This window comes from Anastrepha obliqua, chromosome 1 (genome assembly GCF_027943255.1).
Source record: "Anastrepha obliqua isolate idAnaObli1 chromosome 1, idAnaObli1_1.0, whole genome shotgun sequence".
NCBI classification, from domain to species: domain Eukaryota; kingdom Metazoa; phylum Arthropoda; class Insecta; order Diptera; family Tephritidae; genus Anastrepha; species Anastrepha obliqua.
The window spans coordinates 157339037-157365397 of record NC_072892.1 but is presented as its reverse complement, the minus strand read 5'-3'; positions in this window follow the sequence as shown (position 1 = coordinate 157365397).

The window sequence follows — 26361 nt, the reverse complement described above, 5'->3', positions numbered from 1 at the left end:
ACTAATTAGTAATGCTTGTGGTTTTTGTATTTCAAATAAATAGAAAAGCCAAGCCAAAATGGACAACACCGTCCAGGTCCAATTTTTCGGGAGGGTCTACTTCAGCGCCATTTTTAAAATTATTAAAATCAAAACAAATTTTAATTTTTTTTGTAGGTAGAAGAAGTTGAATAAAAAGCCTTAAAAATTTAAATATCGTTTTTCGTACTTTTTATTGGAAAACAAAATGCCCTACATTTTCGAGCTCTAGACCACCGAAACCCCTTAAGCCATTGCAGAAAGGTGAAGTGATTGCCCAAGCAAGCGAAGTTGTATACTATTGGCTGTACAACTAATTAATTTCGAATTTTTTTGTTAAAAAAACCATTTATTTAAGTATAAAAGTGAAAAAATATTTTATTCAAAATATTGTCCATCCGATGCCGGCAACTTTTTCACATCTTGCAGGCAGTTTATGGATTCCATCCCAAACTAACTTCTCATCTTTTGTGGCGAGAAAGTCCTAAAGCCATTTTTTCATACCTTCAACATTAGTGAGCCGTATTCCACAGAGTTGATTCTGCATCGACCGAAACAAGTGCTAATCAAAAGGAGCTATGTCTGGGCTATAGAGCGGGTGAGGTAGAATTTCCCATTCGACATTTTCCAAATAATTTTTGACCGGTACTGCAACATGTGGCCGAGCATTGTCATGATGGAAAATCAATTTCTCGTGATCTGGTCGCCCATTCTGGCCGTTTTTCGGCTATTGCTTGCTTTAAACGTATCAATTGTTACCTGTATAGCTCTCCCGTGATCGTCTGGCGCGATTTTAACAGCTCATAGTACAGCACACCCTTCTGATCCCACCAAATACAGAGCATTACCTTCAAACCATGACTATTCGGCTTTGGTGTCGATTTGGCTGGTTGGCCTGGCTTCACATATGATCTTTTACGCTTTTGGGTTGTCGTAATGAATCCACTTTTCATCGCCAGTGACAATACGATGCAAAAACAATATCTTATTGTGGCGATTAACCCTGCATGCCCACTGTTAGTCATTTCGACTAACATCACTGCTTTTTACATTTGTAATTTCTTTTTCTCTCATTGTATCAATTTCATTTTTAACGTTGAGAGAGTTTATTCAGTTGCAAAGGTGCTCCTGATCAGTAGGGACTTGTTGTTTGGCTGGCTTAAGTGGTATGTATGTATTTGTAGAAACTGCGTAGTCGAAACGACTAACATTGGGCTTAGTGCAACTTTTTTAGCATTGAAAATGAGGCCGACTAAAATATGTGAGGAAGAAATTGAAAAGAGAGTACATTTTTGCTATGTCGGATGAGGATGAAGAGGATTTCAGTATTTCCGAAAGCGAATTCGAAACGAATTTACTAGAAGAGGGTATGAATTCTTCGGAGGATGATTCTTCGGACAATTCGGAGGACTGGAATGAAGAACCACCACCTCAGGCGCCGCAGGATAATATAATACCATTTTCCAAAAGATTTTTGCGTGGTAAAAATAAATATAAATGGGCGACAACTAAAGGAAAACGGCGTCGGTATGCAATTAACATAGTGCATCATGATAAAGGTCCAACAGGAGCAGCAAAGAATGTTAGGGATTGCGCTGAAGTGTTTAAATTATTTATCACTGATGAAATTTTAAGTATTATAGTTCATTACACCAACATCGAAATTGAAAAAAGGAATGGAGATTTTCCAACTGAAAAGCCGGTGAACAAAACAGAACTCGAAGCACTGATTGGTATCTTAATATTGAGCGCTGTTATGAAAGACAATCATTTGACCTCTCTTGATCAAATGTGTAGTGTTATTTCGTGCTCAAGGAAAGCGAAGAGATGGCGAATGTGCATGTTCTATGGCATACTTAATATCGCGTTTGTTAATAGTTATGTGATATAGGTATGTTCATAACGCATTAAGCGCGAAAACGAGACCTCTTTCACGTCGGGAATTCATGAAAAAACTTCATTCAGATCTAGTTAAACCGCACATGGCAGAACGCCTAAAGAATATTAATTTGCAATCGGAATTACAGCAGAATATCCGAGATATTTTATCCCTGCCAGTTGAGGAGGCAAGTGTTAAGAATGTACCCTCAAAAAAGAAAAACAAATGAAAAATTTGTTCTATCTCTTCTTACAAAAACACCGAATGACGAAGAGTGTATGCTCAAAATGCATGAAACATGTTTGTATGTGGTGAGCACAAGGTCGAGATTTGTGCCTATTGTGCAAAACTTTAATGTACAATTAACATTTTTTATCAACTTTATATTTAATGAAATTACTTAAACTTTATAACGGCAGGAAGCCTTGTTACTTTTTATGTTCTTTTTAATTTATTTTTAATTTTTTCTCAACATAAATAAATGTTAAGCTTTCAAGCTAAAAGTTGAGACTTGTGCCTAATGTACAAAACTTTTATTTTGAACTCTTTTTATGCTTAAATAACATAAAATAATTCTTTAACTTTATATCGGCAGTGAAATGTTTTTTAATTTTAAGGTTTTTTAATTTTTAATTTTTTTTTTTGTAACCCTAAGTAAGATATCTAAGACTGAAGAGTAACAAAATGTGATAATAATAAAAATAAATAAAAAACAGAAATAATTGAAAATGTTGTTTTACTTTTGAATAAAGAAAGGAATAATAATTTAATTTTTCAGTAACTTTTAAAAATTATGAGCATAGGTAGTTCTGCAGCATCGATATTTTGAGTATGTTAGTCGAATCGACTAACATTGGTAACAACGTACAAAAAATCACGGTGGGCATGCAGGGTTAAGCAGCATTTCAGACATGCAAAATCGTCTCTCAACGTCTCTCGGCTTCAATTCGTGTGGCACCCAATTTCCTTGTTTGTGAATGTTTCCGGCTACTTTTATGCGTTTAGAAATGGCTTGCTGAGTGACTTCCAATATTTGTCCAAGTTCTAACCTCTGGAGCATATTCAGGATAAGCTTCTGAGAGTAAACGATGTGCTTCTGTTGCTCTTTTCTTTAAATTGAAGAAGAAAAGCAAACCTCCCCGCAAATGCTGTTTTGTTGGAACGTGATTTGACATTTTGACTGTAAAAAAAAATGTATGTGTTTACTATGTATCGTTCACTGTGACATATCAAATTTACTTGATTTTTTGGTGTGCTTTAACATAGATTAGTTGTCACTGTCAAAATATTGACTACATAAATAGATATGAGGTTAGTAGCAAATACGAAATTAATTAGTTGTACACCCGATAGAATCTTGTGGGACACTTTGTCAAATGTCTTAGAGAAATCAATGCAATCCACTTGGATCAGTTTGGAAAACGTTGACATATATAATTTATTAAATACAGCAAGATTAGTAGCTGTAGAGTGGCAGTTACAAATCCATGTTGGCTTGTGTTAACTAAAGACTCAACCCCAAAATAAATGTTGTTCTTCACAATGCATTCAAACAGTTTAGAGATGACTAATAGCTGGAAAATCGGTCTATAATTGTGAACATCATTTTTTCTTCCGCTTTTAAAAAAAGGTGTGAGGATTGTAAATTTTCATTCATTTAAGAAAATGTCCTTAGATAAAGATTTGTTAAAAATAATCTCAAAAGAAAATGCCAAAGCTGGACAATTCTTATGTAAGATAACTGAAAGACCATCAACGTCTAAAGGTGACGAAGGTTTGAGAGAGGTTTTAGAGATGAAGATATCTTGGAGGACGCCTCATCAGCCAGGAAATAATTTGACACAAAAAAAGTACGCAAATAAGTTGGGTGCCTCGGTAGGTATACTTTCAGATTTATCATCCAACAACACCAAAGCAGGTATACTCGATCTCGATTTTTCAGATTTGACTAAATACCAATATAATAACTGATGAATTGCGTAAAGGACGAAATAAAGAGTTCATACACGCCAAATTTTTATTTTGTATTTACTCAACAAATAATTCAAAAACGAAATCGGATCATTAATTTTGCGCTTCCTATTAATATTGTTTTAAATTTATTTATTTTTTTTTCATTTTGTTTTTCTACTCCGCAACCGGATACTTTAAATTGAAAACAAAAACGGCTTAAAATTGCCAAACCTAGGAATGCTAGGTAGGTAGGTAAGATGGCAAGAGTACCCCAGGTACACTTCAAGTAGCACTTACGTGCTGTTTTGATACCATAATGTGGACCTCTACCTGTGAAAATATTTAGGGAAGAGAAAAATCGTTTTTTTCAAATTTCTTCAAGTCATCCCCAAAGGTCACGCTAAGGAATCTCAAGCGCCTAGCCGCCAGAGCCGGATATTTGCAGAGAAAGTGTCCCACAGTGTCACAGTCTCTTTCTTTGCAGGATCCCCACAGCTTCTGCAATAGGGGTTGTACAGAATTTCAAGCTTCTCCGCATGAGTACCGATCACCCAGTGACCAGTGAACACCACAATGAGTTTGGAAATTGAATGGCGGGGGATTCCCATCACCTTAAGCGTTCTGTTTCTATCGTATTGGGGCCATAGTGTTTTCGAAATAGCACACGATGAGACAGACCTCCATCTGTCTTGCGCTTTTTTAGAAAGAAATTGTGTACTTTCCCTTTAACAACGGTGAAGTGGACACCGATGTCTGAGAAGGGGACAGCTGAAACCAGTTCTGTCGACCCCTTCCTGGCAAGCTCATCGGCAATTTAATTTTCCTCTATATTCCTGTGCCCAGGAACCCAGAAATGTTTCCTGCACGTTTGAGACGTTTGAGTTCCTTCTAACAGGAGTTCACCAGAAGGGAGCTGCAATACGGCGATGACAGGGCTTTGATCGCAGCTTGACTATCGGAAAAAATATTAATGTCTCCCTCCCAACAGCGATCCCGAAGCATTTTGCATGTTTGCAGGATCGAGAAGACCTCTGCTGGAAAAACACTGCTTGTTTCCGGCAGTTTAAAGGTGACCGAAATCTGGCTGATTTAGAGTAAACCCCCGCTCCCACTCCAGACTCTATCTTGGATCCGTCAGTGAAACCAGAGATATCTATATCTGTACCGACTCTCCCCTCTTTCCAATCTTGTCTGCTCGGAAAGATAGCCCTAGCGCAACCCTCAAACCCCAGTTTGCGAATAACAGAGAAGGAAAAGGAGATCTGCTTCAAGATACTTCACTATGTCCTAGTAGAGGAAATTGTCTCCAAAGGCCAATCTCCTTCAACCTAATAGCGCTTTGAGCAGCAATGGATTTTACCTGCAGATCCCCAGGAAGTAAGTGCAGAATAACGTTGAGCCCAGCAGTGGAGCATGTTCTACAGGCACCAGTGATGCCCACACATGTAGTTCTCTGCACTCTCTCTAGTTTAGTGGTGTTGTAGCCCTTCTGAAGAGCTACCCACCAAACTAGGCCAAACTAGGTATGTCAAAATTGGCACAACTACTAAGTTGTACATCTAAAGTACGACACGTGGCTTGGGACCCCTTTTTCCGCCGAACATAGATTTACAGACGTAGAAGGCTATATTAGCCTATATAGCTATATTAGCCTTCTTCACTCGATTTTCTATGTGCAGCTTCCAGTGGAGCTTGGGGGCAAGTATTACACCAAGATACTTGACTTCCCATGAGAGAGTAAGACATTGGTTGTTTAGTCTTGGAAGCTTAAACGGTGGAGGCTTTTATTTCCTGGTGAATAGCATCAGCTCCATTTTGTCAGAGTTGACTCTGAGACCGCAACTGGCAGCCCATCCACTGAGTGTAGCCAGTGCACCTTCCAAAATTTCAGCCATTACTGAGGTCTTAGGACCAAGTCATCGGCACATGCTACCACCTTTACACCACCCCTGTTTAAGCGAGTTAAAGTTTCATTAATAGCTACTATCCAAAGGAAAGGCGAGAAGACGTCGCCCTGCGGTGTGCTCCTATGTACGAATCTAGTGATTCTAGCCCCTCCTGCCACAGCATTTATTCCCCTACCACCAAGCAGGGACGAGATCCAGAGGTAGATAGGTCTTTCTAGGTCTGGGAATAGGGAGCATTTTTTTACGCAGATTATTTTACTCAGATTACAGGTTAGAAGCACTAAATCATAGAAATAGTTTTTTCTTTTTTTTTTGCCGGTCAACCCTTGGCAGGCAATGACAAACTTCTGATTGTATTTGGGCCATGGAAAACAGCTTCTTGGAAAATAAAAAAAACGATTTGCCGCTTGCAGGCAACATAAAGCAGTAAGTCCCTCCATTTGTTGCACAAATCAAAACGCACGCTAAAAATAGGAGGAGGAGCGCGGCCTCCACAATTAAAGGTGTACGCGTTAATTGGTGACTAGGCGGCTTTCGGAAATACTTCGCTCTATCAATTCCAAAATTTCAACACAGAATGAAAAATCTAGACCCTCAAAAATCGCTTTACATTCTTTGGTCAAATGCCTTTGCTGTATCCACTTTAAATTTGCAATGGCTATTTTGCTTAAGTGTTTTTAGAATATATGAAAAAAGGGTTAAAATACATATCGGTGAGAAATATGTTGTTATGGTGCACACAGCGAAATTTTACGAAAAATAGTTTTGTAGAACATTTTAACCCATTAACTGTCTCATGAAACGGTCGGATTGGGCCTTTTTTTAGAAAATTTCTATAAAATACCTATTTGAAGGTTGCTAGAGGGTTAAAATTTCCTAGAAAATTACGAAAAATAATTTTGTAGAACATTTTAACCCGTTAGCTCTCTCACGAAACAGTCGTTTTGGCCCTTTTTTAGAAAATTCGTATAAAATAGCTATTTGAAGGTCGTTAGAGGGTTAAAATGTTTTAGAAAACTACGAAGAATAATTTTGTAGAAAATTTTAACCTATTAACTCTCACACGAAATGGTCGCTTTGGCACTTTTTTTTCAGAAAATTCGAATATAGTGACATTATGAAGCTCCGCAGACAGTTAAAATGCTCTGGAAAATTATGAAGAATAATTTTGTATAAGATTTTAACCGATTAACTCTCTCACGCAACGGCCGCTTTGGCCCCTTTTTTAGAAAATGCAACTATATTGACATTTTGAAGGTTGTTAGAGGGTTAAACCGTTCTAGAGAATTATTTGTCATTCAATTTCAGTAGGGGTCCCCTCAGACAAAATCCTTGTAAAAAGAATCTGTCAGTCCACGGAGAGAAAAATGTGCGTATGCATATGAAAATATTTTTAAAAATTTTATTAAATAAAATAATTTTTTTTTAATTTGCGTATGCATATAAAAATGTTTGTATTTTCTGTGGACTAATAAATAGTTTTGCATTTCATTTTATTTGGCATTTCCATGGAAGCTTGACCAGTGACCCGCTTCACAGGTCAGTTAGAATTTCTTGCTTCACTAACTGTTTTACAGCTGCAGTCGAATGCTGTGTGCCAGAACTGCAAAATTTATGCTTTTAAGATACTTTGCTTTAATTCCAATGAAAAAGGAGTGGAGCGTGTAAATGTAAGTTGGCACAAAATTAATCATCCAATCTCATTTTTAAATAACTTTTTTTACTTTCGAGTAATGGAAATCATTATTTTCACCCTTACGCACTCCTCTGCTCGTCTATTTATACACTACAGCTGGATAATTCACAAGCCTCAAATGTGATTGATGTACTGCAGCATTTTACAAAAATTATAAGCCTACCGGTGAGATGATTAATTTTGCGCCATTATTTGTGTTATTTGAGAAGATGCATTTTTTCACGTCCACTTAAATTGAATTTTCCTTAAAAATGAAATGAAAAATAACTGGGGCTTATTACATTTTTTATTACTGGGTACTACTCAGCAGCTTTTTTTTTGCGTTATTGAAGTTATTTAATTCCATGGGTTCTCGTATGTGGGCTTCGCTTATGTGAAATTTTTAGTCCAATAAATTCAATATTTTTGCATTTTAACAAATTAAATAAATCTGTCAATTCCATGGAAAATTTTTTTAACTGAATCATGATTTATGTTTCACTAATTGGCATATTTTTTTTCTCATATAAACTCGTACTTTTAATACGGAAAAAAAACTGAAATGCAGCTGCGCTATAAAAATATTCAATAAGTACTCGTATTTAATGTAATTTTAAATTGAAGCACAGCAGCAAATATGGAGAATCAAGGAAAAAGAAGTATTAAGAAAAAATATGTACAGCTCATTCACTCATTCTCTCATTCATTCGTTCATTTATTTAAAAATGGCAAACTGTGACGCGCATTCTTTAAATTTCTTCTCATTTAACCAGCTTAGCTTTTTCAAATGCAGAGAGTAAAATAAATTGTAAACAACATTTTTCACTCCCTACTCCCACACTTTTTCCCAAAAAAAAGCTCTACCTTATTGGTATTCTCGGTGCTTACTTGCTGCCATTTTTCATGCAAACCATTTAATACGCAACTGAACAGTTCAATGTGAATTTTTGGGCAAAATTTATTTCCGTTACGACGGCATATGTCCCAAAAGACTTACGGTACTCCAATGATCGATTATTTGAAAGATTAATGTTGCAGCACTCAAATGCAAATACAGTTACTTGTATATGTATGTATGCGGAGGCACACACACACACTGCATGCATTCTATGTACATATATGCAAATACATACACAGCTGAGGCCATTGAAATTCGGATGCTTGAAAAATCATACTTTTATTTTAAAAATTAAGTTGAATGTTTGACATTTGAAAACATAGAATAAATGTAGGGGTTAAAATAAATTTTTATTTATTTTTAGATATTTCGCAGTTTTCATAGAATATAATTGTCTTTTTTCTAATACTTTTGGAAAAAGTTATTTTAAATTTTAAAATGTCGAAGGCAGTAGAATTGCTATGGAAATATAGAAGAGTTGCTATGGAAGCTATGGAATATACAGGCGTGCTTTCCGGCTCAGTGTAACAAGCCTAGTAATGAGAAGGCAGATAAGCTGGCTGGGGTGGGGTAGGTTCCCATTTCAGTGTTTCCAGTTAGGTTTTAACGGGTTTGGAAACATGAGGCCGAGAGTTGTCATGCTGTAGAATCACGATTTCATACCTCTCCGCGTATTGTGGCCGCTTCTCGCGCAGTACATGATACCAAAACAAAATCACTAATGTGTCGAAGCAGTTTGTTTACCATATGTCTAAGCTTGATTTATGATGCTCAGGTTATGTTAGAATCGGCTAGCACACACTGCTGGCGGCAGTTCAAGTAAAATTAGAAAAAGAAATGAATGCTTATCCTTTTGACACGATGACTAGGCGCAGCAGGAAATGAAGTCGTCCGTCCACGAAAAGTTGGCTTCAATTGAGGGTAAAACATTTTGCTTCAATGCTGCTTCTAGGGCTTCAATCGCACCAATGCAACCGCAGTTTTGGTGAAAACAAAATCGATCATATATGAGTTACTGGCGCCTTTTGTGTCTGCGGTAACCACCACTGAATATTTCTAACAAATATTTTGGCCCTCAAATTTCTATTTAAAAGAACTTTTAGGACTTTTCAAAGAAGCTACTAAAAAGAAGGGTCAAATTTTGCCGTAATAGAGCAGAGAGCGGGTTAAAATGAAATAATTCGTATAAAAATGTCATAAATATGTATAATATATAATATTCACAATAATATTTTCATCTCGAATCTGCTTATAACTCTTTTTACTCGTAATATAAATTTCTAAGAGCAAAACTTGTAAGCTTTGGTCTACTGTAAAAAGAACTGAGACTTGATGTACTTTCAAGATTATGAGCGATTCCATGTGAAGTGATCCAAGTATAATATTTTAGACATTGTCGACAATACTTCTGAAAACTTGTGTATTTGTAGGCTTGTGGCAAGGCGCATTTATTTTAAAGGTGGTGGCACTTGTGTTTTGTACGTTTGATTGTCGTGACAAAGTATTCGAAAAGTAGAAAACAAAAAAATAATTCGCGTTGTTTTCTTCTATGCTGACAGTCACATGGACACGGTGAAAGAAAAAATCCAACACCACCTTTAATAGATTCGCCTTCGCTTGAGGCATAATAACAGGTAAACTGAAAATATTTGGAAAGGTTAGGTTAGGTTAGCCTGGTTGGCAGTAAGCCACGCATAGACCTTTTGGTCCGTAGCGATACCAGATGAAGACCGACATCTATGAATACCTAAAGTAGACATCATGCAGGATGTCAGCGCTTTTGGCGAATCTAAGCAGAGCTGGGAGATCCGCTTTGGATACGTCCTCCAGGCCCTCAAACAATGGGGCTCCCAGGCATTTTAAACGCGTTTTAACAATGCCGCACAGACGCACAGAAGGTGTTCTAAAGTTTCCTCAACATCCTCTCTGCATTTCCTGCATTTGTCCCTACTTGTACGCATGTGCAGCCAATATATTATGACCTGTTAGCATACCTATGACAGTTCTGCAGTCCTTTCGCGAGAACGTTGGTATGAATTGAGTCAGTTTTTTGTCGTTAGTTCTACACATGACTTTTGCTGTTTTGCATGTGGTCAGATTAGTCCACCTACCTTCCACTCGCCTTTTCATGTGGTCGTCCATTTCATTGTGTATTGTGTTTAGCGGTTTTGGTATGTCGTTCTCTTGCTCAAAAGGTAGTCTAACAGGACTTTTTGCTATATCATCTACTATTTCGTTCCCCATAATGCCTTTGTGACCAGATACCCAGTAAATACGCAGCCTACTGTTTGCGGCTAGCCTTTCTATGGCCTCCCTGCTCCGCCGAACATTTTTGGACTTAATACAATATGAGCCTATTACTTTTATTGCTGCTTGACTGTCCACGCATAAATTAATTGTTGAGTTCTTTCTTGTTCTAGTGTAGGCTAGTTCTGCGGCTTTTCCCACAGCAAAAACTTCCACTTGGAAAATACTACTGTTGTCTGGCAGCTTGATAGGCTGCCGTATCCCTAGTTTTGAGCAGTAAATACCCGCTTGCACTCCGTCTAAAGTCTTAGAGCCGTCTGTATAGATGTGAAAAGTTATATGGCCAGGCTTCATGCCTTTGTGCCATCCTTCGTCTTCAATTGTAGTGCGAAACCCTTTCTCCCAATTAAAGTACGGAATCATGTAGTCTGTCAACTTGAGCTCCAATTTCTTATTTTGCTGTGATCGAAGGTTCTGTAGGTGAATACTTCAGCAGCGGATTGTGCTGCCAGGTTTTCCGCCATAAGATCAATAGGTGGCATGCTGAGTATCATTTCCAGAGCCGCCGTTGGAGTGGTTTTCATCGCTGCGGTTATGCACAGAGCAGCGAGTCGTTGAATCTTTTCCGGTGGCATTAAGTATGTCAGTTTTTTGTTTTTTCATAAGGAAAAACAACAATTTCTCTCAAATTGCAAAATTTTAAACACACCATTCCTTTTTTTGTTTGAAATATATATATCTCACCCTAACGAAAGCCATGTCGAGTGGAAAACAAACCCGAAATGGATGAATGATGATTCACAAAAATGGTACACTGATGGATCAAGAACACGTTATGGTGTAGGAGCAGGAGTACTGGGGCCCAGAATCTACAAATCATACACTCTCACCAGGGACACCACTATCTTCCAAGCGGAACTATACGCAATAATGGAAGCAGCAAACATCATGCAACGTAGAAACCACAAGAGAGTAAAGATCAAAATACTCTCGGACAACCAATCAGTTCGAAAAGCTTTAGATAGCTATACCTACAACTCAAAAACCCTCTTAGAATGCCACAAGGCACTCAATAACCTGCCATCCAAAAACAATGTTTCATTAATTTGGGTACCGGGACATGAGGGATATGACGGCAACGAAAAGGCAGACTTTCAAGCCAAAAAAGGGGCAGATGAAAACTTCATCGGACCTAGTCCTATGTTCGGATTCAACAAAAACAATCTGAAACAAAAAGTAAAATACTGGGCCAAAACTCTATTAAATCAGCATTGGAACAACGTAGAGGGGCTTAGACACTCCAAAAAGTTCCTAAGTTTCAATGCTAAAAGAGCTAACATGGCCCTCACGTTAAACAAAAAGAGCATTCGCACTCTCACAGGCGCCCTCACAGGTCACTTCACCTGCAACAAACACTTACATAAATTAGGCATAACTAACACCAGCACCTGCAGATTTTGCTGCGAAGATGAGGAGTCTATAGAACATCTCATTATCGAATTCCGGGGTTGACGCATAGAAGGAAAAGGTTTTTAAAGAAGTTCATGCTTACAGATGAAGACCTTCAATCAGTCTCTCAGAAGGAGCTGGTACAATTCATAAGCATACTTAACAGTCAATAGACAGCATAGGGTGCACAATAGAACAATATGGTCGCAGTGCTAAAGGGCCATACCTTAACCCTTTACTACCATTAACCAACGAAAGCCATATAATGAAAATTTTCAAACTTTTTACAAAATCTTTAAACATTAAATGGTATAGGAGAAATTTCCAATACACCCCCAAAATCGTATTCTATGGCCAAAAACGTTTTTCGAAAGGTTGATGTGGACAAACACGTATAACTTTTTTGTTGAACTTTTTATGAAGTTTTATATTTTTTTTATAAAAAATTTTTAAACTTTGATTTATATGGTATTTGTTGTAGAACGAACTATATTTTCATAAAGAGTGAATGAAATTAAAAAAAAAAAAACAAAAAGGAAGGTAGTCAGCATTAGTAAAAATGTGGGGTTTTTGTTATTTTGGCCACGAGTGTAATCTGAGTGCAAATCTTCACACGATTCACATGATTACATATTTACATATTTTAAAATACTGAATTTAAATTCTTTTTATTTATATCAAAGCCGTCAAACTGGTTTCATGACTTACATTTAACACAATTTTTGAATTTAATTTGCAGAGCGAAGATCAGGAAATAATTTGCATAAGTGCCGATAGTTGTTTATGTATAGGATCAATAAAATAAAAATAGTAGATGCTCACAAATACATTCAAAGTTCACAATTTCTTTCATTGATTAGAAGAATTGCATACATACACGCAACAGACGCTCACATATCCACATATAGCTCGCGACAAGCGAAAGCATTGGGCGGCATTTGTAAGGGTTTCCCAACAACAGGTGCTAATTTGAATAGCCCGCTATTTCGGTAGATTTCACTTTTGAAGCGGTAATTTTTTGATATTTGGCAAGTAAAAACTACGCCAATAATAAAAATGTAACGATTCATGCTTAAACAACGCATTGAAATGATTAAAATACACTATAAAAGTGGTGAAAATTTGGCAGAGGCGGTTCTTAAACTCGAACATTTTTGGATCATCGTGAGGCACCTTCTCGGACCGCAATACAGAAATCGGTGAAAAAATTCGAGCTGTTGCGACAAGTTAGTGATGTGAAGAATAAAACTCGTGCACGTCGCTCAAAAACAGCCGAAAATCGAAAATATTCCTGTTGTAGCCGAAAGTGTTGAAGAAAACCCAGATTTGTCCATTCCTCGTCGTTTTTTGGAATTTCGCATTCCCCAAACGTCATTACACCGTATTTTGCATGAAAATTTGGGCTTTTAAAGTCCAGTTAACACAAGAACTCAAGCCGGCCGGTCATCAACAACGTCGTGTCTGTGCTGATTGGGTCGTTGAAATGCATGAAAATGAACCGGAATTCCTTCGAAAAATCATCTAGAGCGATGAGGCCCATTTCCACCTCGGTGGCTTCGTCAACAAGCAAAATTGTCGGGTCTGGGGCTCAGAAAATCCAAGAGTTATTGTTGAAAAGCCTCTCTATCCTCAACGTGTGACTGTTTGGAGCGGTTTATGGTCCGGCGGAGTCATTGGACCTTACTTTTTCGAAAATGAAGCTGGAGCAACAATTACGGTGCATGAATTGCGGTATCGAGAAATGATTAACGATTTTTTGTGGCCGGAATTGAATGGTATTGATTTGGAAAACGTTTATATGCAACAAGACGGCGCTACGTGCCACAGAAGAAACGAAACCATTGATCTTTTACGGGAAAAGACCTCCAATAACACCTGTTATTGGAAAGCACTTTATAACTTTTTTTGTTTGTCGTTTTTTGAATGTTTGATAATTTCTATAAACTTACAGATTTACGTCTCACAAACACAAATCCAAAATCCAATTTTCAAATTTTATACAGAAATCTGTAAAATTCCACAAACTTTTCAGTCGAAATCCTTGGTTTTAATAAGAGAAAGCTCTAGAAAGTTTTTTGCGTGCAGTTTTGTAGCTTCGTATTTTTATTGCTATATACGAGGTGGCACAAAATGAATCATCCTTTTGGAAAACTTATAATGTTTACAAATGGCGTCGTATGTCAATCATATTTCACACTTTGATATTCGAAGTGGACAGCTGCAGTCGACAAACAAACAAGCAAATGAGCATGGAAAGGTCAAAATAAAGACGTAGTGGACCTCAGGATAATTGTTTTTTAGTAAAAAATGCATTCAAAAACGAAGATGGATGATTAGTTTTGCGCCACCTGTACACTTTTCCACCAACGATGTTGCCCACTTTCTCCATATGGAGAAAATGCACTCCAGAAATCTTTTCCAGCCCATCTTCTTTAAGTTACCCCTTTCTGTTTTAAAACCTGATATATGTAAGTACTTGTGAAAGTACTTTAAAAATTTTCGTATCGGTTATCGCGCCTGTCAAGAAGAAGAAGAAACTATTTCATACTATATAATAATTTAAGAATTAGACCATGAAATGTCGCACAGGTTACTCTGAAATGATAGATTTGTATGCTGCTAATTGTAATTGTATTGCTATGCAATCTTCTAAGTAATTCCGAGAAATCGCATTATTATTAACGACCATTCGGTTGCAATTATTCATTGCTGGCAAATGGATGGAGTTTATATAAATGTAGATGTGGCCTAGAAATTAATTAGAGCTCATTTCACGGTGACCTTTGTGGCATTCCACTGTTTAATTATTGGTATGTCTGGAATTCTTAGTAATTACAAGGAATTACCTTATTCACATGTATCGGGTGCTTTTTAAGAGCTTGAGAACTTAAAATGATAATACAAAACAGAAACTTTGTTGTGCAATTTCTTTACGCGCGCGAGAGTATAATTTCTAGGCCGCGACATACGAGCTAGAGTTATGAAAAACCATCACGAAATGTTTGAGCCTACGGCATACAAGCTATTCTCTTCCGCTTTGTGCGGTGCTTCTTAGTCGTTAGAAAAAAAAGCAGTACCGATAGCTAGGCGATCAGCTGCAATACCATCAAATCACAATAAAAGTATAAATGCAAAACGTATACCACACACAAATCTCAGGGTGGTATATATTCTGAAATAGTCTATGATTACGATAAAAAGCAATCACAATCGCTAGTGTACTATATATCGCACTGTCGTCACGTGTTACTTCCATTGATGGATTGTTTATAATTACACGCAATGATGATTTGAGATTCTACCATGGCCGGAGACCATCAACAACAATGACATCATTGCAAGCAGAATTTCGAAGACGGTCGATGAATTGTTTAGAAACTCTTGATCAACAAGTGATTCAATTTATACAACAAAGAGAAGGATTGTCGATATTCTCTTTTGATTGTCAAAGTGTACGTGCTCAGGTTACTGACGTATTGAATCCAGTTATGGAAAAATGCAATGTAGTAGTTTTTCATGAGACTTGGTTGCGTGAAGACGAGAAAATAAGTTTACCGAATTTCAACTGCATCATCCAGTATAAAAGAAGTAATGTTCGAACCGGTGGAGTCGCTATCTACCACAACAAAACTGAACGTCCTCACACCACACTTACGATTTATCGCTGTACAGTCAACATCAAATGCAGCTATAGCAGAAGATGTCGGTGATATTTGTAATTCTGTGTGCTGTGCGACATTATCGCATTTTTACTTGGTTTGTTATTAAGATACAGGGTTTGATTCAAAAGAAATGAGCCTTATTTTTTAAGCAGTTTTATTAAACCTTTTGGCTTATACAATTAATATTCTTCAAAATAGGAGCCTTGAGCGTCAATACACTGCTGGTAGTGGTCCTTCCAATGCAGGAAACATTTTTTAAACTCATCCGCCGGAATCGCGTTCAATTCGGCTGTCACAGTTTTTTGGATTGCCTCGATGGGGTCGAAACGCCTCCCCTTCAGCTTTCTTTTCAGGTGCGGGAACAAGAAGAAGTCCGGAGGGGACAGCTCTGGACTGTATGGAGGGTGGGGAAGCACCGGAACCTCCATCTTGGCCAATGCAGAGGTGCAGAGGAAGGCGGTGTGCGTCGGCGCATTGTCGTGATAAAGGGTCCAATTGTTCTTCGACGTCCTCCCGGCCTTCCTTGAACGACTTGTGCCACCGTTTTACTTGGGCACTGGACAGAGATTGGTCCCCGTAAGCCTCCTTGAGTAGCCCAATGGTTTCGGTACTCGTTTTGTTTAGGTTCACACAAAATTTCGCTGCATTTTCGTCACAGCGATGTTGACTGCACCGTTGTTGCCAGCGAACTGGGACCGGTTTCTAGTGGAAGGGGAAGGTCCAACGATCATTTTCCCCCACCAGCCGATTCGGTTGATCGCTTGGCAGACGCTCCGCGCGGGAAGGCCCATTACTTTCAATCAAACCCTGTACACTCGTGATGGTGGTAAACTTCGTATTAACTGCAGATTTCAATGTAAATTTTGCATCGGACACTTCCATGAAATTAATGGAATTTTTAGAACAGCAACTGAATTTACAAATGAGTAATGACCGCCATATTGCAACAACAAAATCAGGAACAAAGATAGATGCCGTATTTTCTCGCTTTATCGACACAATCGAGTCAAGATCAAATATATCCTATTTCAGTTACCGCAAACCGATTGTGTCCACTGCTGCTATTGCACCATCAACACAAAATGTACAGACTATTCAAGCACCGACTAATGTAGAAATTTCAGAAATCAATGAGTAGTAATATTATGCACTATTATTGTATGTAATTTTATAAAAAATCATTTCAATCCTCATTAAAATATTTAAATTTAATCCAGAAACTCAGAAGTTTCACTTCAAATATGCGCACATAGTGAGGCTGGCCGTTTTTTTTATTATAATCTTTCAATTTATTTTTGAATATGATATCCGGCATATATTCGCCGCGGCTACGAGTTACACGGCCCATTCAATCAGTCCCATTTTTTTCCAATAAATTTAGCCACTGCTCCACTTCAAGAAATCTAGCGTCACTGGTGGCTTGAATCTTGCAGCAAAACGTTTGTTAAGCGCGCTTTATGACAAATTTCCGTCATGGTGACAATTTGTTGGTTAAAGTGGTGATTCTTCCAGAATCCAACTAGCGCTTCTACTTTGTCGTGGTGTCAATACTCATGTACGTTTTTGACTAGGATCTTTTTAGACACTCGCAATATTTTCTTGATGGTGCCAAACTGGCTCACGGAGAGGCTTGCAAAAGTAAGGCTTCAAACTTTATTTTTTTTGTTTGATCCGAGTTAGTTTTATGACACGATACGCTAAGTTTTTCAATCGTGAAATTATGAAATTTCATTCAAAATGGATGGAAAGTTTTATTCCGCTGCGAAAGAGATTTTATGGGAATGTTTAAATAAAACAAAACAGAGTTAAATTTCAGGCAAATTTATTTTATCTCCTTCAAAATATGACCCGTCTAAAGCACACACATGTGCCAACATTTAACCCAGTCCGCCATGCACCCCTGGAAGGTATCGCCTTCAGCTCCTTCGTTGCATTCTCTTTGATCTCCTCTATCGACTGAAATCTCCTTTCACGAAGTGGTAACTTCGACGTGGGAAACAAAAAGAAATCGCACGGGGTCATATCAGGTGAATACGGTGCTTGCACGATGGTATTAATTGGTGTTTGGTCAAATAATTCAGCACAATTTGGGTTCAGTGCAAAATCATAGAATTGTTTGCCTACATTTTCGGCCATTTGCGATGTACAGCATCTCTCGAACGCTTCAAAACGGATACATAATATTCTTCATTGACCGGCTGGCCCAATGGAAGGTGCTCGTGGTGCACTATGCCTTGGCAATCGAAGAAAATAGTCAACATCACCTTCACGGTACTTTTTGATCATAGAGGATTAGGTAAAATCTAGTATTTATTGCCCATAAAAGAATAAAATATTAAGTTTTATAATAATCAATTTATTTCTTTTATGCTCTCTTATACTCTCCATAGTAGAAAACTTTAGTTTCACTGTCAGTTATGCACCCCTCGAAATAACACACACCACTTCTGAATATAAACTTTTAAACTAACTTTTTTTAGTTAAATTTTTGCTAGATTTTAATAAAGATAGAAGTCAGTTTGCGCGAGTAATGCATGCTGTGAGACTTGGAATTACCTCGATTCCTTTTTGCACTTTATGTATGAAGGATGAAGTGGAATCATCTCAGCACCTTCTCCTTAGCTGCCCTGCTCTGGCGGGGCTAAGATCCATGCATCTTGGTTCTTACTTCTTTGCTACGTCTGCTGATATAGCTGGCGTTGACATTAAAAATCTGATGAATTTCAACAGCTGCACAAATCGTTTAACGCAAACGCAGCACTGGTATCGTTCGTAATCCACACACTCTAAACCCACCCTTCTAACGAACCACCACCTATCCACGCTCTTTCCTTGCATCTCATCGGGTTTTCTCTTTAACTTCACCTCCTTCATAATGGTATCACAAAGAACGAATCCGTTTATCTTCGTCCAAGTGTGCTCATACCTTGGGCAACCATAAGATATAGTTGTTCAAATGAATCAAAAGTTCCAAACTTTCAGAAGATACTTAAATTTCAGAAAAAATTATAAAACTTTCACCAAAATGCCGAACTTTTTAACCAGATTTATGTAAAACTATTGAGTAAGCAACTTTATAGAGTCCATTCAATTTTATTTTCATAAAGGGAAGTTTTGAAGTTCTTTAAAAATCGCATTGATTTTCAAAAATTTTGTGTTTTATTCGGCGAAATTTCGTTCAATGGACTGATTTTTTCCACTGCGGAATAGGTGCGCGACGCGTCGGCAGCGGCAATCACTTTAGAATTTCATTTAAAACTCATAGTAAGCGATTTTCTCCCCCTAAGCAAATTTCTTAGTTAAGCGAATCACAATCAAGCAGATTAGATGCCATACCATATGACGTTGTGGCTGAGTGAAAATATTTGCAAAGGTCTTAGAGCTTTAAAAACTATTTATGTGCTTTTCATGCTTAGATTTGAGTTGTGATAAGGAGGTGTGAACATCACTCGATTATTTGTGCTTACTTTACTTTTGGCAGCATGGAATTTAACAACAATTCTTTTGTTTGCTTAATTGCTGTGACAAATGAGCTTTGGCAATCAGGAAGCCCTTCTGCGTTTATTCAGCGATAATGAAACAATGTTTATAAATACATTATTTTAATTTTTTCTTGCGCAGAAAACATACAAATGTGAGTTGTCTCACGAGCAGGCAAGAAGTCTCATTAAAATAATTACAAATATATTAAAAATTTTGATAATAAATAATACATGGAAATACACAAGAATCTGTATCTACATACATCTGTGTGCAGAATAAAAGAAGCGTGAGAAATTTGAAAGTTTGGATTATTTATTTATTTTTTATATATATTTTTTTACTTTTTCTGGTATTTTTATTATTTATGTGGCACATGGAAAAATTTAGCAAAAAAGTCAGGGGGGTATCGAACATCGCATATTAGCGCCAGGATTAAAAATCTGATTGTCGGTTCAAAAATTATTAACGAAAAAAAAATTTTTCATAAAGGTTGTGTGATAACATGCAGAGAGAAAAAAGAGGTAACTTAGAGGAAAAGGAAAGAGAGAGAGCTATGCCTTACATATATCTTAGATACACTTTAGGCTATTTTTCCTGAGGTTCTCCTTGCGGTTGCTAATTTCTAGTGAGGAATAACACTGCCTGCTTTTTGGCGCTTGTTTGTTGGTGCAAACTTGTAGGAAATATATTTTTGGTGGCTACTTTTTGGCGTTATATTTCCTTGGTGCCTACTGTTTGGGGCGTTTTTTGGTCTCAATTATTTTCGTTTCCTGGCTACTGCTTGTGCGTACTTTAAAGTGCTATCCATTCCGGCGTCGAATGTATTGGTATTGCCTTGTGGTAATTTGTGTCGTTGCTGCGGTCCTAGAATCGCTGTGTTTGTGCGGGTGATAAACGTTCGGAGTAGTGCGCATTGTTGCCACGGTTTGTCTCCGGCGTTTACCTACACCGGTCGACCCTTCTCCGTTTTTTGTATTATAAATTTTGTCTATTTGTATTCTCTGCAATTGTTGTGAATTTATTTAGATATATATGCTTTCTCTCTCTCTCTCTCTCTTTCTCATTCTCTGTCGGGTTTCTTCCTCTTCCTTTATCTGGCTTGAAAGTTTCGCTTCTGTTATGTGTACTACGCTGTACGCACTTTTTTTGTTGGCAGCATTGCTTTCCATATAATGGTAATTCAGCTGTCAATCAATAAAAAAGTTTTCTGATCGGTTGCGTAGTTTTAGTTTGGCGTTCGTTGAAAGATGGAAAATCAGAAGGAACATTTTCGTCATATTTTGTTTTTTTATTTCCGCAAAGGGAAAACCGCTTCGCAAGCTTGTAAAAAGTTGTGTGCTGTTTGTGGTGACGATGCCTTCAAGGAACGGCAATGTAAAAATTGGTTTGCCAAATTTCGTTCTGGTGATTTTTCACTCAAAGATGAAAAACGCTCTGGTCGTCCAGTTGAAGTTGATGACGTCCTAATCAAAGCAATAATCGATTCGGTTTGTCACAGTAAAACATGTGAGATGGCAGAGAAGCTTCATGTATCACATCCATGCATTGAAAATCACTTAAAACAACTTGGCTATGTTCAAAAACTCGATACATGGGTTCCTCACGAAGTGAAAGAAACGCAGCTGCGATTTGTAAATAAATGTAATGAAAATGATCCATTTTTAAAACGACTGATAACTGGCGATGAAAAATGGGTAATTTACAACAATACCAAGCGGAAGAGATTGTGAAGCAGGCCAGGTGAACCAACTCAAACAACATCAAAAGCTGATATTCATCAAAAGAAGGTTTTGTTATCAGTTTGGTGGGATAACAAAGGAAATGTCTACTTTGAACTCTTACCACCTAATCGAATGATCAATCCTGATGTCTACATCGAACAGTTAACGAAATTAAACAATGCAGGCCCGAATTGACAAATCGAAAAATTATTGTATTCCATTATAACAATGCAAGGCCACACACGTTTTTGGCTACTTGGCTTGAAGCTTGGTTGGGATCTTTTGCCACATCCACGATATAGTCCTGATCTTGGGCCATCTGAAATCTTTTTGCTTTGATATTTACAAAACTCCTTGAATGGTAAAAATTTTGCTAATAAAAACCAGAAGTTTTATGAACGTGGAATCATGATGCTGCCTGAAAGATGGGGGTCATTGATCAAAATGGGCAATAGATTACAGAATAAAGTTATTTAGTTCTATGAAAAAATTGTCTTTGATTTTCTAAAAAAAAAATCCGCAATTACTTAGTTGCCAACCCAATACAAGAGATAAGACTCTTATAAATCCACACACGTTTTGAGTCGCTTGCTCTTTATTTGGCAAAAATTCAATGACATACAAAACTTCATACCCAAAATTTTTGTGAAAATTCTGATTAATAAGTTAAAAAAATTTTATGGAAATTTGTTGAATTAAAAAATTTTAATTTTTTTTTTGTTTTTTAATAATTTTAAGTAGTGACTAGTTATAAAATATTTAAAACTAGGGAGGAATTTGTAGTGAGTTTGTAACGAGTTTTTTATTTTTTTTATATTTAATTTTTTTATTTTTTTTTATTTATTTAGTTTTTTATATATAATTTTTATGCGGTTTGAAATTTTATGGACGTGCTATAACACGATTTTTATTATACGAATATTAAATAAAATAATTGTGAAAACTTGCCCATATGTCACGCTGCTATTATTGTGAGCACAAGTGTACAAAAATCGGATGTTCGATTATGAACGCTTGAGCTATGAAATTAAATAAATCAAAAATAAGTCAAATTGATGCTATTCATTTATTAATTTATTTGTGGCTGAATTATATTTTCGCAGTTCTGCTGTTGGGGGCACATCCTTTTCTGGGTTATGCTTGATAATAAGGGAAGCTCAATTTCTTGCAGAACACGAGTTGTGTTAGCCTTTAGGGAGGCAGTCTTCTGTGGGTAGACTGAAAAGAGCTCCGCGGCAAACAGTCGAGCGGCGTTGGATCTCTGTGGCCAGTGAATTCTCATTGAATTCTCCATACAATGGTTTTTATGTTTCTCATGCAGTTTGTCAAGTGACGTCATTTTATTGAAAACCTATGTTTGTGAGATCTACACACTTCATTTAAGGTCACAAAAAGTTAGTTGTTAAGAATTACGCTTGCTTAGGAAGCCAGAAATGAGTGCCACCGCTGAATAAGAGTTTCATCCCGTAATCAGCGCACGGTACTGGTAGTGATCGCAGCACTGATTTTGATAATAAATTTTTATAATTTCAAAACGTTATTGAATCATGTATTGTTACATGACTAAATTTCATGAATAAATAAGTTCTCACGCCAAATATGAAAACTGTCGCCTGGTTGTTGATGTTGTTGTTGAAGTGGTTTCTATTGAAATAATCGTAATTAGAGACTAGCGCCGTTTTACTATCATTGCTGTTGTGTGATGTTTGGTTGATTTTTGTTTTTTTTGTTTTTGTTTTTGGCAACTGCGGCTTTACTCTGTCAAAGTTCGAGAGCAACTATCAAAAAACCCTTTATATTCTATTGATTCAGACTAAACCGGAATCTAACCTGAATGCATGACAAAGTGAGTTGGGAACAAAATAAAAACTTAATAAAATAAAAACTTATAATAATAAAATAAAAACTTAATAAAAATAAAAACTTAATAACTATAAACGACTTTTGTTTCTTTTTCACGTTTTAATCGCACGATTAATGATTGACTATTATCTCCCTGCTTACAGATTATGAATTTATTATTTCCTCGCATCCATTAGTGGGTATTAGTGGCTATAAATAAAATCGTGAAAACGCGTGCTCATTCGCGTTGTCGTAAAATTGTAAAAACACCGCTCAAGCGCTAAGCCAACTTAGTGTATACAATAATTAGCATTATTATAGGGCTGCCAGTGTTGTTTTTTTTCATCCCAGGTTGCAATCAAATACTTTTTATGTGGTGCTAAAATATTCAAATTGCAAATCATTAGCAATCGAGTGCGAGCTGAAATAATTACTATCTCGGCTAATGAATTTTATTTTTAGAATTTCCATTCTATTTATTTACACTTTCCATGGCATTCTGTTTTTATAGTTTATAAAGTAGTTTTTAAACACTTTGTTTTTTTTTGTTTCTTTGTTTAGAAAAATTGATGCATTGTGCTTGTATGCGGCAAAGGGTGCTTGGCGAACGCCATGTGACATTTGAGGGCGCAACAAATGTGAAATATAGGGATGCTGAGGTAAATCCCGAATATGTAGCTTAAAAATAAAACTAAGTACTTTAAAAATTCTCCTTGCGCGCGTTTCGCTAGTATGGGAGTACTCATCTAACCATAGCTGGAAATTATTCAATATATTCTCCGTCAACACCAATGTAAACTCATCCAGTCGAGACCCAAAGCGCCAAATATGTTTTTGCTCATTCTGGTCATTACTTGCATAGTGGCAGTCCTCAAGTCCTCAGAGCATTCTTAGTGATATATAGTAAGGCTTTTCATTAATCATTGCCTCCACTATGCCCGGTACGTAATGGTTAGCAACTATGCAGTTCAGGCTTGCAGGTGATCACAATTCTAGCGACCAATAATTGTTGTGGTTGCCTGAAATGATTTCCATAATTTTTTGGAGAATATGAGTAAAGTGGCAGCAGTTGGCCGGATAAAAATTTTGGTCATTTCGCTAAACGAGCGACCAGTGGTAGGGAAGATTATCTACTGTGGAGCCAGGCTGGAGCTTTACATCCTTATTTTGTAAGCAGGTACGGAGTATTGTTAAAAGAACTAGTCCTTTCCAGCGATTATGAGGCCTATTCTGGTTTTAACAATCAACGAAATTATTTGTTTGGAGCTTTTTCTGGTGCGAAACTATTCAAATATCGCAGCTTTTCTGCCCTTTTACCCTTTGATCAAAAAGTAATGGGAATGTGTAATTTAAACTAACCACGCACGTGGGAATCGGTCCATACTTTTTTCTTACGTTGGTAGGACTGTAAGACATATCTGCCACTTTTTGGCGCTATTGGATTATTAGTGTATGTCTGGCCGGCCGGAAATGTGGGCAAACAATTATCGGATTTTGCATCATGCAATAACGTGCCCTCGCACTGAGCCCAAATTGTGCTGGATTATTTGACCAAATACCAAGTGAATACCATCGTGTAAGCACCATCTTCCCCTGATATGGCCCCGTGCGACTTTTTTTCCACGTTGAAGTTACCACTTCGTGTCCATAGAGAAGATCAAAAAAAATGCGACGAAGGAGCTAAGACTATGCCTTCGTCAGCCTACCAGGGGTGCATGAAGGACTGGGTTAAACGTTGGCACATGTGTCTGCTTCAGACGGGTCATATTTTGCCTGAAATTTAACTCTGTTAGGTTTTATTTAAACTTTCTGGTACTTTTTTTCTCCCTCACATTCGTTTTCGATTTGATTAGTGGGGTGGCTGACTCCTCAATGACTACTCAAGAAAATTAATTTCCATATTCCTCAGCGAAGCTTACGAAATCATGATATTTTCTGGTTAGCGCTGGTTAGAAGTAATTATGATTCCAATGCACCGATTTCTAGAACTTTAAGAGAATTTAAATCGCTGTCAAATCATATTGACCTAGATTTTTTCTTCCACGAAGTACTACTTCAGGTCTTACTAAATGAACTGTTTAAATAAATTATAAGTATTCTCTAATGTTCTTTCTCTGTAAACTATAAGAAATGTTGCATTTTATTTATTCAAGTTAAATAAGTAGATTTTAAATTTAATTTATTTTTGAATTCTCTGCAAGTGCAGACTGCATTTTTAAATTATTAAATAAATAAATATATATTCGTTTTACAGTTACTCGCGCCCTCCACTGCCAACAACGAAATAATACGACCACACTAAAATTATGTTTCTTTAACAGCAATTTTGGGCCTAACGACACAGCTCTAGATCTCCCTGTAGGTTTTGTGGATTTGCCTCAACGGCTCTGTAAATAAAAATACTGAATGCCCTCAAAGTCGGTTATATTTACCCTAACCACTAATAATAAGCACACAACATTAATATTACATTTTTATAAAAATATATTTCACACTTTTTAATTTTTCGAAATTCCATCAAAACTTTCAGCTTTTTAACTAGAATTTTTAAACCTTTTCTGTACATGGAGCACTAATTGAAGCTGATGTAAGGTTCGATCAACTTGAGTTACTTACCAAATCCGTGAAGTTCTCTTGGAAAAGCTACTTTTTATTTTAGAGCAAATTTATAAAAAAAAAAAAAATAACTCAATAATAAAGAAATTAGACTTTTGCTAATAAGTTAGGAGGCAATAATGTTTTGGTTGTGCCGCAAAATGTGAGCAAAAGAGAATGCTGAGTTTGTTTACATCCGAAAAGACAAAATAAAAAGAAAATATGGGGTAAAATCGTGCGATACTGCAGTGAAACCAGGCGAAAAAGTTTGCGTGTATCACTTTTCGGTAACGGATTTCGAGATCAGGTCTGATCGAAAGAGGGCCAAGTTATCTAGTAATGCTCTTCCGATGCCTAACAAAGTTTTGCATAACTGAAATGAGGTTAAAAGGCTGACCGCCCTTTTTGGGGGGCCACTCGGACAAATATTCAAAATTCGTCCGTTGGGATACCATACAGGGGAAAGGAGGAGGGAGAGAAGAAGGGAGAATTTACTTTCGTAATTAGCCACATCAAGCTACTGATGAGCTTCACCAGATGAATGATCCGCAGATGTAGCACAAAAGTAAGAGCTCAAATGCCTAAATCTTTGCCAGACGAGAGCAGAGCAGCTGAGAAGAAGGGAACTGAGATGATTCCACCTCGTCCTTCAGACAGACATCCTCTGCAGAACGGACTTGAGGCAATCCCGGATAATATCAAGTGATTAAACCCACCATATTCGAGAGCTGCAACTTTGTTAGCCTAATAAGTTCTCTCGAGTGCCCCCGATTTACCCGTGGCCAGAAGAATCTCGCGACTTTGCACGTTTGCGCACTCTCTGAGTGGACGCGAGTCTTATCTTTCCAGAAGCAGACCACAGGTCCTCAAGCGAACCCCAGAGGGACACCTCGATGTCCTTAACTACAAATAGTATGAAATGCAGACTCTACTGATCTACATTAACAGTAGGCATGTTGAGCGTACCTTAAACGCCCCCGAGGAATTTCACACCTTATATGCAAATCAATCAGCCTATCAAGGACTTTTAGC